The sequence below is a fragment of the Bombus huntii genome, unplaced genomic scaffold (genome assembly GCF_024542735.1).
Source record: "Bombus huntii isolate Logan2020A unplaced genomic scaffold, iyBomHunt1.1 ctg00000125.1, whole genome shotgun sequence".
NCBI lineage: Eukaryota > Metazoa > Arthropoda > Insecta > Hymenoptera > Apidae > Bombus > Bombus huntii.
In genome coordinates this window covers 127501-140000 of record NW_026099374.1, presented here as the reverse complement: position 1 = coordinate 140000, position 12500 = coordinate 127501, and the positions used below count along the sequence as shown (strand labels likewise).

Below are 12500 nucleotides of genomic sequence, written 5' to 3'. Positions count from 1 at the left end.
GGACGTTGGAACTTAGAATTTTTTCGCACCGCTACGAAAAGGCCGAAAGATCCCCTCCAAATAACTCGTTAAAAAGTGTTATAACGTACGAATATTTTTCAAGAAATCGTTATAACTCGATAAAATACGTCGGGATTAAGCGTTTATATCGTCGGCAGACGGATATAAAAACGTTTGGACCGACACGACCGGTCGTTGGAACATAGAAAAATTCCGAGCCGGTACGTTGGGACTTAGAAAAATTCCGAGGGCGAAAAAGTTTTTTCGAGTTTATTCGTTAAAAAGCGTTACAAGGTATGAATTTTTTTGCATAAATCGACGTAACTCGACGAAATACGTCGGGATTAATGGTTTATTTCCGTCCGAGAACGATTTTTAAAAACGGACCTATGCGGCCGGTCGTTCGTACTTGGAAAATTTTCGGACCGAACACTCTTTTTCGATTAATTCGTTAAAAAGCGTTATAAACGTACGAATATTTTTCAAGAAATCGTTATAACTCGATAAAATACGTCGGGATTAAGCGTTTATATCGTCGGCAGACGGATATAAAAACGTTTGGACCGACACGACCGGTCGTTGGAACATAGAAAAATTCCGAGCCGGTACGTTGGGACTTAGAAAAATTCCGAGGGCGAAAAGTTTTTTCGAGTTTATTCGTTAAAAAGCGTTACAAGGTATGAATTTTTTTTGCATAAATCGACGTAACTCGACGAAATACGTCGGGATTAATGGTTTATTTCCGTCCGAGAACGATTTTAAAAACGGACCTATGCGGCCGGTCGTTCGTACTTGGAAAATTTTTCGGACCGAACACTCTTTTTCGATTAATTCGTTAAAAAGCGTTATAACGTACGAATATTTTTCAAGAAATCGTTATAACTCGATAAAATACGTCGGGATTAAGCGTTTATATCGTCGGCAGACGGATATAAAACGTTTGGACCGACACGACCCGGTCGTTGGAACATAGAAAAATTCCGAGCCGGTACGTTGGGACTTAGAAAAATTCCGAGGGCGAAAAAGTTTTTTCGAGTTTATTCGTTAAAAAGCGTTACAAGGTATGAATTTTTTTGCATAAATCGACGTAACTCGACGAAATACGTCGGGATTAATGGTTTATTTCCGTCCGAGAACGATTTTTAAAAACGGACCTATGCGGCCGGTCGTTCGTACTTAGAAAATTTCGGACCGAACACTCTTTTTCGATTAATTCGTTAAAAAGCGTTATAACGTACGAATATTTTTCAAGAAATCGTTATAACTCGATAAAATACGTCGGGATTAAGCGTTTATATCGTCGGCAGACGGATATAAAAACGTTGGACCGACACGACCGGTCGTTGGAACATAGAAAAATTCCGAGCCGGTACGTTGGGACTTAGAAAAATTCCGAGGGCGAAAAAGTTTTTTCGAGTTTATTCGTTAAAAGCGTTACAAGGTATGAATTTTTTTGCATAAATCGACGTAACTCGACGAAATACGTCGGGATTAATGGTTATTTCCGTCCGAGAACGATTTTTAAAACGGACCTATGCGGCCGGTCGTTCGTACTTAGAAAATTTTCGGACCGAACACTCTTTTTCGATTAATTCGTTAAAAAGCGTTATAACGTACGAGATTTTTCAAGAAATCGTTATAACTCGATAAAATACGTCGGGATTAAGCGTTTATATCGTCGGCAGACGGATATAAAAACGTTTGGACCGACACGACCGGTCGTTGGAACATAGAAAAATTCCGAGCCGGTACGTTGGGACTTAGAAAAATTCCGAGGGCGAAAAAGTTTTTCGAGTTTATTCGTTAAAAAGCGTACAAGGTATGAATTTTTTTGCATAAATCGACGTAACTCGACGAAATACGTCGGGATTAATGGTTTATTTCCGTCCGAGAACGATTTTAAAACCGCGACCTATGCGGCCGGTCGTTCGTACTTGGAAAATTTTCGGACCGAACACTCTTTTTCGATTAATTCGTTAAAAAGCGTTATAACGTACGAATATTTTTCAAGAAATCGTTATAACTCGATAAAATACGTCGGGATTAAGCGTTTATATCGTCGGCAGACGGATATAAAAACGTTTGGACCGACACGACCGGTCGTTGGAACATAGAAAAAATTCCGAGCCGGTACGTTGGACTTAGAAAAATTCCGAGGGCGAAAAAGTTTTTTTCGAGTTTATTCGTTAAAAGCGTTACAAGGTATGAATTTTTTTGCATAAATCGACGTAACTCGGACGAAATACGTCGGGATTAATGGTTTATTTCCGTCCGAGAACGATTTTTAAAAACGGACCTATGCGGCCGCGTCGTTCGTACTTAGAAAATTTTCGGACCGAACACTCTTTTTCGATTAATTCGTTAAAAAGCGTTATAACGTACGAATATTTTCAAGAAATCGTTTAACTCGATAAAATACGTCGGGATTAAGCGTTTATATCGTCGGCAGACGGATATAAAAACGTTTGGACCGACACGACCGGTCGTTGGAACATAGAAAAATTCCGAGCCGGTACGTTGGGACTTAGAAAAATTCCGAGGGCGAAAAAGTTTTTTTTTTTCGAGTTTATTCGTTAAAAAGCGTTACAAGGTATGAATTTTTTTGCATAAATCGACGTAACTCGACGAAATACGTCGGGATTAATGGTTTATTTCCGTCCGAGAACGATTTTTAAAAACGGACCTATGCGGCCGGTCGTTCGTACTTGGAAAATTTTCGGACCGAACACTCTTTTTCGATTAATTCGTTAAAAAGCGTTATAACGTACGAATATTTTTCAAGAAATCGTTATAACTCGATAAAATACGTCGGGATTAAGCGTTTATATCGTCGGCAGACGGATATAAAAACGTTTGGACCGACACGACCGGTCGTTGGAACATAGAAAAATTCCGAGCCGGTACGTTGGGACTTAGAAAAATTCCGAGGGCGAAAAGTTTTTTCGAGTTTATTCGTTAAAAAGCGTTACAAGGTATGAATTTTTTTGCATAAATCGACGTAACTCGACGAAATACGTCGGGATTAATGGTTTTATTTCCGTCCGAGAACGATTTTTAAAAACGGACCTATGCGGCCGGTCGTTCGTACTTAGAAAATTTTCGGACCGAACACTCTTTTTCGATTAATTCGTTAAAAAGCGTTATAACGTACGAATATTTTTCAAGAAATCGTTTATAACTCGATAAAATACGTCGGGATTAAGCGTTTATATCGTCGGCAGACGGATATAAAAACGTTTGGACCGACACGACCGGTCGTTGGAACATAGAAAAATTCCGAGCCGGTACGTTGGGACTTAGAAAAATTCCGAGGGCGAAAAAGTTTTTTCGAGTTTATTCGTTAAAAAGCGTTACAAGGTATAAATTTTTTTACGGAATCGTTCTATCTCTATTAAATACGTCGGGATTAAACATTTTTTATCGATTTTTTCAAAAAATTAGCGTTCGTCGAACTGACACGACTGGGATATTTTTCTAATTTTTTCGTTACTTAACGTTACAAGGTATATATTTTTTTGCATATTTCTACTTATTTTAACGTATTGTAATTGATTATAAACTTATTTTTTGTCCGTATTCGATAAAAGAGTATGTTTACTGATGCAATTTTTCGGTGAAAAAAAAAATTAATTTTTTGGTAAAAATGCATTTCTATTATGTTAATAAAACGTCTGGTAATGTATTTCGATGGTTGGATATTGGCTTTGTATAGTAGTGATCGAGCGTTCGCGAGACTAAGTTCCAGCGTCCCTTCCGAACGGTACGTTGCTACGGAGGTTTTGCACCGTAAGCGCGCGGCCGCTAGCCCGGCCGGCGCCGGCCTTCCGGCTGGCGCTTTCGTATCTATAAGAGAGACGTCGAGCCGGACGGTTCGGTCGGAACAGCGTTGAGCGCGTGGCTATTCTACGGCCTCGGTTGAGAATTCAGTCACCGCTCCTCGAGTCTTAGTGTATTTTACGCTATTTCTCGACTGTTCCTCCGTTCTCGTTCTGGTTTTTTCTCTACACTGCTGCGCCGCGGGTCGCTGTCCTGGACGTAATGACCAAATATCGTGGCAAGGTTCCCCTGAGTCGGGAAGCTGGTGACCTGTGTGTACGTATTCTAACAAAAATTGTTAGATGCGTGTGTGCTTGTACTAACTGAGCATCGATTCAATTCAAAAGAGTATAACCGTCTGCTTTCTATAAAAACTTCTGCTTTCGCAGAAGTATCCGATGAGGCGGTAGGAGCGTACTATCTTTGCGTAGTATGTCTTCTGCCGAAAATGTTCTACCGATTGAAAGAATATTCTTACGGTATGTCCAGCGCGACGCACTGGGATACGCGCTTGTTCGTTCAGCGTGAGGTGCGTATACGTGCTTTACCGCTAAGATATTCTAATAAGTCTTTTTACACGAAGACAGCATTATGGAAATGTTCCTTTAGAAGTACGATTCTAAACATTTATATAAGACTATGAGAAAGAGAGAGAGAGAAGAGAGGAGGTGGAGTTGAGAATTACAAAGTGGCTGCGAGCGGCGTTCGAAGATTATTACTGAACTATGGGTGTATCTCGAACGTCGCTAGGAGATATATTTTATAGATATATCTATCTTAAGAACGAAAAGTCTCGTCGTACGGTGCTTACGTCCCACCTACGACACGAAGAGAACTTAAACGAAATTTATAAGAATTGTTATACGAATAAGATCCCTGGTTGATCCTGCCAGTAGTCATATGCTTGTCTCAAAGATTAAGCCATGCATGTCTCAGTACATGCCGCATTAAGGTGAAACCGCGAATGGCTCATTAAATCAGTTATGGTTTCTTAGATCATACCTACATTTACTTGGATAACTGTGGTAATTCTAGAGCTAATACATGCAAACAGATTCCGACCAGAGATGGTAGGAATGCTTTTATTAGATCAAAACCAATCGGTGGCGGATGGCTCGTCTGTCCGTCCATCGTTTGTTTTGGTGACTCTGAATAACTTTGTGCTGATCGCATGGTCATCTAGCACCGGCGACGCATCTTTCAAATGTCTGCCTTATCAACTGTCGATGGTAGGTTCTGCGCCTACCATGGTTGTAACGGGTAACGGGGAATCAGGGTTCGATTCCGGAGAGGGAGCCTGAGAAACAGCTACCACATCCAAGGAAGGCAGCAGGCGCGCAAATTACCCACCTCCCGGCACGGGAGGTAGTGACGAAAAATAACGATACGGGACTCATCCGAGGCCCCGTAATCGGAATGAGTACACTTTAAATCCTTTAACGAGGACCAATTGGAGGGCAAGTCTGGTGCCAGCAGCCGCGGTAATTCCAGCTCCAATAGCGTATATTAAAGTTGTTGCGGTTAAAAAGCTCGTAGTTGAATCTGTGTGTCACAGTGTCGGTTCACCGCTCGCGGTGTTTAACTGGCATTATGTGGTACGTCCTATCGGTGGGCTTAGCTCCTCGCGGGCGGTCCAACTAATATCCCATCGCGGTGCTCTTCACTGAGTGTCGAGGTGGGCCGATACGTTTACTTTGAACAAATTAGAGTGCTTAAAGCAGGCTACCTTCGCCTGAATACTGTGTGCATGGAATAATGGAATAGGACCTCGGTTCTATTTTGTTGGTTTTCGGAGCCCCGAGGTAATGATTAATAGGGACAGATGGGGGCATTCGTATTGCGACGTTAGAGGTGAAATTCTTGGATCGTCGCAAGACGGACAGAAGCGAAAGCATTTGCCAAAAATGTTTTCATTAATCAAGAACGAAAGTTAGAGGTTCGAAGGCGATCAGATACCGCCCTAGTTCTAACCATAAACGATGCCAGCCAGCGATCCGCCGAAGTTCCTCCGATGACTCGGCGGGCAGCTTCCGGGAAACCAAAGCTTTTGGGTTCCGGGGGAAGTATGGTTGCAAAGCTGAAACTTAAAGGAATTGACGGAAGGGCACCACCAGGAGTGGAGCCTGCGGCTTAATTTGACTCAACACGGGAAACCTCACCAGGCCCGGACACCGGAAGGATTGACAGATTGATAGCTCTTTCTTGATTCGGTGGGTGGTGGTGCATGGCCGTTCTTAGTTGGTGAGCGATTTGTCTGGTTAATTCCGATAACGAACGAGACTCTAGCCTGCTAAATAGACGTAACTTATGGTATCTCGAAGGCCCCCGGCTTCGGTCGGTGGGTTTTTACTACCAACGTACAAACAAATCTTCTTAGAGGAACAGGCGGCTTCTAGCCGCACGAGATTGAGCAATAACAGGTCTGTGATGCCCTTAGATGTTCTGGGCCGCACGCGCGCTACACTGAAGGAATCAGCGTGTTTTCCCTGGCCGAAAGGCCCGGGTAACCCGCTGAACCTCTTCGTGCTAGGGATTGGGGCTTGCAATTATTCCCCATGAACGAGGAATTCCCAGTAAGCGCGAGTCATAAGCTCGCGTTGATTACGTCCCTGCCCTTTGTACACACCGCCCGTCGCTACTACCGATTGAATGATTTAGTGAGGTCTTCGGACTGGTGCGCGGCCAATGTGATAAGCATTGCCGATGTTACCGGGAAGATGACCAAACTTGATCATTTAGAGGAAGTAAAAGTCGTAACAAGGTTTCCGTAGGTGAACCTGCGGAAGGATCATTAACGATACGATACCAAAAGAATTTGACTTGAACACATATAAAAACTATGAAATATATATCACAATGGTCGGTAAGGAGCCGTACTCCTCCTGTATCGACGAAAGTATATACGACGTATTAACAAGCTATATACTTTAACAAACGAAAACGCCAGGGAGCTTGGCAACCTCCGTTGGCACGAATAGAAATATTCTTAAGGAGGAGACGACCCTCCAGCTACGGAATTATACGAAGAGAAGGTGGCACTCTCTCTCGATCATCGGGATGAAGAGATATATATATACAAGTATAAAAACGAAATGCGAATGAAACTTATTCGAGGCGCCTGCGTGAGTCGTAAACAGAAAGACCCGCCGTCTCCGAATAAAACATATAACATATAATATATATATATATGAAATTCTAATAAAAGGGAACTCTAGCTTCGAAAGAGCCAACAAAAGTTAAGGCTCGATATCAAACGAAAAAATTACGATGGAAACCAGGTGTAAAGAGAAATGCAGTCGTGGCGCCTGCGAGAGGCCGTACACAGAAAGACCCGCCGTCACGATCTCGTATTTCGTATTTGCATCGTGGAAACCGTACAAACGAAATATAAAAGTCCATGCAAACTAATAAGAAAATCTCTAAAGTGCCTCGTGTCGGAGTGATCATGCTCGCCTATTCTCTTCTATGTTTCGTGGTCTGTGTTGCGTTTGTTCTCCTCCTAGCAACGGGACATATCGAAGACTCCTCTTTGGGATCGAACGAAGCGTCTAGAACGAGTCGACGAGAGCGAAAGAACTTGTAGCGAGTCGCGCAGAGCGAAAGGATACCGATATACATCTTCGAAGGTTCTCTTCGAAGATCCATGGATACCTTCTGCGTCGACTTCTCTCGTCTCTTTCATCGAAACTCTCGTCGTTCTCGAAACGTGCTTCCTACCCAAAGGGCGTGTGCTCTTCGTATGTCGTTTCGTTCGAAATAACGAAACCACGTGTAACATACTCGTGGATCGGGTAACCTAGAACGAAGACGCATCGCGTGGATGTTGGCCCGCTATGCGACGATGACCGATGATGATGATGATGATGATGATGATGATATGATGATGATGTCGATGTCGACGACGACGACGATGAAGACGATGTGTAGCAACGATTCGTAACTAGTCTAGCCGAAGTTCGTTCAGAGGGGAACGCCGCCGGCTTCGAAGCCTCGATGTCGTGAGTCGGACACCCGTGCCGTCGCTAGAGTTTTTCAAACTCTGCTTCTGGATATTGGGACGAAAGACCGCTCGAGGACGACGACAGCCGTGCGTGCGTATCCCATCGAATTTTTTTTACACCACCTGAACGAGACTAAAGTTTCGTCTAGTTGATCGTCTACCGTCGCATAATGTATATTATATACCGTTCAGAGGGGACCGGCTGTCTATCCTCGTTGTCGTGAGTCGGACACCCGTGCCGTCGCTAGAGTTTTTCAAACTCTGCTTCTGGATATCGGGACGAAAGACCGCGCGAGGACGACGGATGCGAGTCCCATCGAATTTTTGACTTACACACTACCTGAACGAGACTTAAAGTTTCATATTATATACCGTTCAGAGGGGACCGGCTGTCTATCCTCGTTGTCGTGAGTCGGACACCCGTGCCGTCGCTAGAGTTTTTCAAACTCTGCTTCTGGATATCGGGACGAAAGACCGCGCGAGGACGACGGATGCGAGTCCCATCGAATTTTTGACTTACACACTACCTGAACGAGACTTAAAGTTTCATATAATATACCGTTCAGAGGGGACCGGCTGTCTTTCCTCGTTGTCGTGAGTCGGACACCCGTGCCGTCGCTAGAGTTTTTCAAACTCTGCTTCTGGATATCGGGACGAAAGACCGCGCGAGGACGACGGATGCGAGTCCCATCGAATTTTTTATTTACACACTACCTGAACGAGACTTAAAGTTTCATCCAGTTTGTCGTCTATCATCGCATATATAATATACCGTTCAGAGGGGACCGGCTGTCTATCCTCGTTGTCGTGAGTCGGACACCCGTGCCGTCGCTAGAGTTTTTCAAACTCTGCTTCTGGATATCGGGACGAAAGACCGCGCGAGGACGACGGATGCGAGTCCCATCGAATTTTTGACTTACACACTACCTGAACGAGACTTAAAGTTTCATATAATATACCGTTCAGAGGGGACCGGCTGTCTTTCCTCGTTGTCGTGAGTCGGACACCCGTGCCGTCGCTAGAGTTTTTCAAACTCTGCTTCTGGATATCGGGACGAAAGACCGCGCGAGGACGACGGATGCGAGTCCCATCGAATTTTTGATTTACACACTACCTGAACGAGACTTAAAGTTTCATCCAGTTTGTCGTCTATCATCTCATATATAATATACCGTTCAGAGGGGACCGGCTGTCTATCCTCGTTGTCGTGAGTCGGACACCCGTGCCGTCGCTAGAGTTTTTCAAACTCTGCTTCTGGATGTTGGGACGAAAGACCGCGCGAGGACGATGGATGCGTGTCCCATCGAATTTTTGATTTACAAGACACACACTACCTGAACGAGACTAAAGTTTCATCGAGTTTATCATCGCATAACCCGTTCGGAGGGGACCGGCTGTCTATCCTCGTTGTCGTGAGTCGGACACCCGTGCCGTCGCTAGAGTTTTTCAAACTCTGCTTCTGGATATCGGGACGAAAGACCGCGCGAGGACGATGGCTGCGAGTCCCATCGAATTTTTGTTTTTTTTTTTTTTTTTAAAGAAAAAACACCACCCGAACGGAGATGTGTTCTATCTTTCGTCGATTTTTCATGCTTTCAGTCGGTCGCGTGGTCGCCATCCGTTCGGAGGGGATCGCCGGCTTCGAAACCTCGATGTCGTGAGTCGGACACCCGTGCCGTCGCTAGAGTTTTTCAAACTCTGCTTCTGGATATTGGGACGAAAGACCGCTCGAGGCGGACGGCCGCGCGAATCCCATCGAATCTTTACTATCACCCGAACGATGGAGAGATGCACGCGCGCTGTTTCTTGAATAATTGGACGAGAGAGTAGAATCAAACACATATATAACATGGGCTAGCCACCGTGCTTACTCGTTCGCGAGATCGTGTGCTGTACAGAGGATTCAGAATCGGGTGTATATATCCCCGTCGTTTCCTGACGAACGGAGCTTCGATCTCGATGGTTGTTATATATCATAATGTACTTTACGCCCGGCCGGCGAACGCGCGTATCTTCGCGCGTTCGTCGTTTTCTTTTTTTTTTCGAACGTTTTTGTGTCGTCAATCCTATGGCGACTTCTGCGCGTTCGATTCCCGTTGGTCGAACGTGACGGAACTCGGCTTCGCTAGAACCGAGAAGAGTACATTTGAGTATTGAACTGTTGTAAATTTATAAAAGATTACCCTGAACGGTGGATCACTTGGCTCGTGGGTCGATGAAGAACGCAGCTAATTGCGCGTCAACGTGTGAACTGCAGGACACATGAACATCGACATTTCGAACGCACATTGCGGTCCACGGATACAATTCCTGGACCACGCCTGGCTGAGGGTTGCTCACGTAAACCTAAGACTGCTTGCGTTGCGTATCGTTACTCTCCGTATCTGTCTCTCTCTGTCCCTTCTTGCCTTAACAACCCGCCGTCGTTCTTCTTTATATAAGAGAACGTTTCAGAGTCGGACGAAGGTACAAGAACGAGGATACGAATAAGAGCGGACGGAGAGAACATACGCGACGTACGAGCGATTGTTGGACGCTCGTCGGCGTTCGTCGCGGTCGTGCAGAGACCGTGCAAGTCGTACGCATGCTCGATATATAATCTATCGTGTTCACGGGAGACTACGAAACTCTACCTCTGTCTCTCTCTGTCCCTTCTTGCCTTGACAACCCGCCGTCGTTCTTCTTAAAAATTATAAGAGAACGTTTCAGAGTCGGACGAAGGTATACGAAGGGATACGAATAAGAGCGGAGAGAACCGGTCACGGACCTGCGTGAGTGCTCGCGGCGTCGTGAGTCGTCCTTACGAGGGCGACCGCCCGCTTATGCACCGCTTCGTGTATCGGTTATCGAACGTATATACTCGTAGTGTTCTCCTCGTGACCGATTTTTTTTTCATATCAGGCGATATATGCTACGTTTGCCGGTGTTCGACGCACGAAGGTCCGCGCCCCCGACGTCGTCTTAAAAGAATATTATATTTGGCGAGACTGAGAGAGAAAGCAAATATGGGAACTCGGTCGAGAGAGGAGAGAAGAGAGAACCAAAAAAAAAACCTAAACTCGATGGCGTGCGAAACTTTGCCATAATCTACCGTCTTTTCTTAAGACTCTCGTACAGCCCCAGGGATCGAATGCCCACTCCGTCTCTTCGCGAAAGCGACTGACAACAACGAGGACCGTCGCATCGATGGGTCGTCGTTGCGTTTTACACGCTCTGTGCTTTTTTACAAGCCCCGAAAGTATCAGCCGTAGATCCGGGAACGCACACGCGAGATTTCTTCGAGCGCTCTGACGACTTAGGGAGGTATGATCCCCAGCGTCGCGCGGAGATCGGAGAGTACACGTACTCGTATCGGGACGAATTTTCCCCGTCGTCGTGTATCTCTCTGCCCGCGCGCCTGGCTCCCGAAAAGCCACGTTCGTCGGAAATCTTACATATTATATATGTAACGCGTGTGCGAACTAGCGTGTGTCTAAGATCGGCTATACACGGGTGCTGCTGTAACTACAAGCTCGAGGTGTTTTCCGCAGCGTTTCTGTACCCGAGGAAGATGCGCATGTGAGTCCGTTACGAAGTTGTTCGTACGGTCGTCGTCGTCGGAGAGATCGTAGACGAGGAAGAAGACGATCCCCTTTGGCGAGGCTCGAGAAAAAAACTTTGAGAGAGACGAGGTATACACGCGCGTACGACTATGTCGTGCGCGCGTGTGATTTTTTTTTTATGGCAATTCGACGCTTCGAGAATAGAGAAAAGAGAGTGTTGGTCATCCCATGCCTCTTCGTCGTCTATCGCTGGACCGCGCATCCTAACGTCGCGCCGGTCGTCCAGTCCCCGAACACACACACCCACCCGACGGTACGTCTCGCTCGCTTTTTCACTTGCGTGAGTTCCCGTACCGGGAACCGCTGGAATCGTCGAGAGAAGAGAAACGGCTGTAGGAGAAAAAGAGGACGGACGTTAAAAACCGGACGATCGTTACACGGATGTCTTGCGTGAGTCTTAGCTCGAACATGATACGACGAACGAAGTTTGGCACTTTGGCGAGATGCATAAAACGCTCGTACATACATACATACATATATATTGTATATCGAATAGAGAGTGTTCTCCTTCTATTCGAATTTTTTTTCTCTTTGAGGCGATTTTCGCACAGAGAAATACACACACACACACCACCTTCTCTCGCACCGAATCTTTCCGAGCTTTCGTTTTCTACGAGTCTACGCAAAACACGACACGAACGAATTTTCGTTTCGCGTCGTGACGTTGAAGCGACCTCAGAGTAGGCGAGATCACCCGCTGAATTTAAGCATATTACTAAGCGGAGGAAAAGAAACTAACAAGGATTTCCTTAGTAGCGGCGAGCGAACAGGAATTAGCCCAGCACTGAATCCCGCGGTTCCGCCGTTGGGAAATGTAGTGTTCGGGAGGATCCGATTGACCCGAGACGTCGAACCGCGTCCAAGTCCATCTTGAATGGGGCCATGTACCCACAGAGGGTGCCAGGCCCGTAGCGACCGGAACGCGTCCCGGGAGGATCTCTCCTTAGAGTCGGGTTGCTTGAGAGTGCAGCCCTAAGTTGGTGGTAAACTCCATCTAAGGCTAAATACAACCACGAGACCGATAGCGAACAAGTACCGTGAGGGAAAGTTGAAAAGAACTTTGAAGAGAGAGTTCAAGAGTA

At 45.7% G+C, this 12500-nt stretch overlaps 3 non-coding genes across 3 annotated transcripts in view; all 3 read left to right on the top strand.

Annotated features, from left to right (window-relative positions):
- Positions 1-4689: 4689 nt before the first annotated feature.
- LOC126877140 (small subunit ribosomal RNA) lies at positions 4690-6610 on the top strand. Its single transcript, XR_007694784.1, has one exon. It is a non-coding gene; the product is annotated as a small subunit ribosomal RNA (ribosomal RNA).
- Positions 6611-9996: 3386 nt separating this feature from the next.
- LOC126877149 (5.8S ribosomal RNA) lies at positions 9997-10151 on the top strand. Its single transcript, XR_007694792.1, has one exon. It is a non-coding gene; the product is annotated as a 5.8S ribosomal RNA (ribosomal RNA).
- A 1937-nt stretch (positions 10152-12088) lies between these two features.
- Positions 12089-12500, top strand: part of LOC126877143 (large subunit ribosomal RNA) — a 4083-nt gene continuing 3671 nt past the window's right edge. Inside the window, exon 1 of the ribosomal RNA XR_007694787.1 lies at positions 12089-12500. This exon is cut by the window's right edge and continues 3671 nt beyond it. This is a non-coding gene — a ribosomal RNA (large subunit ribosomal RNA).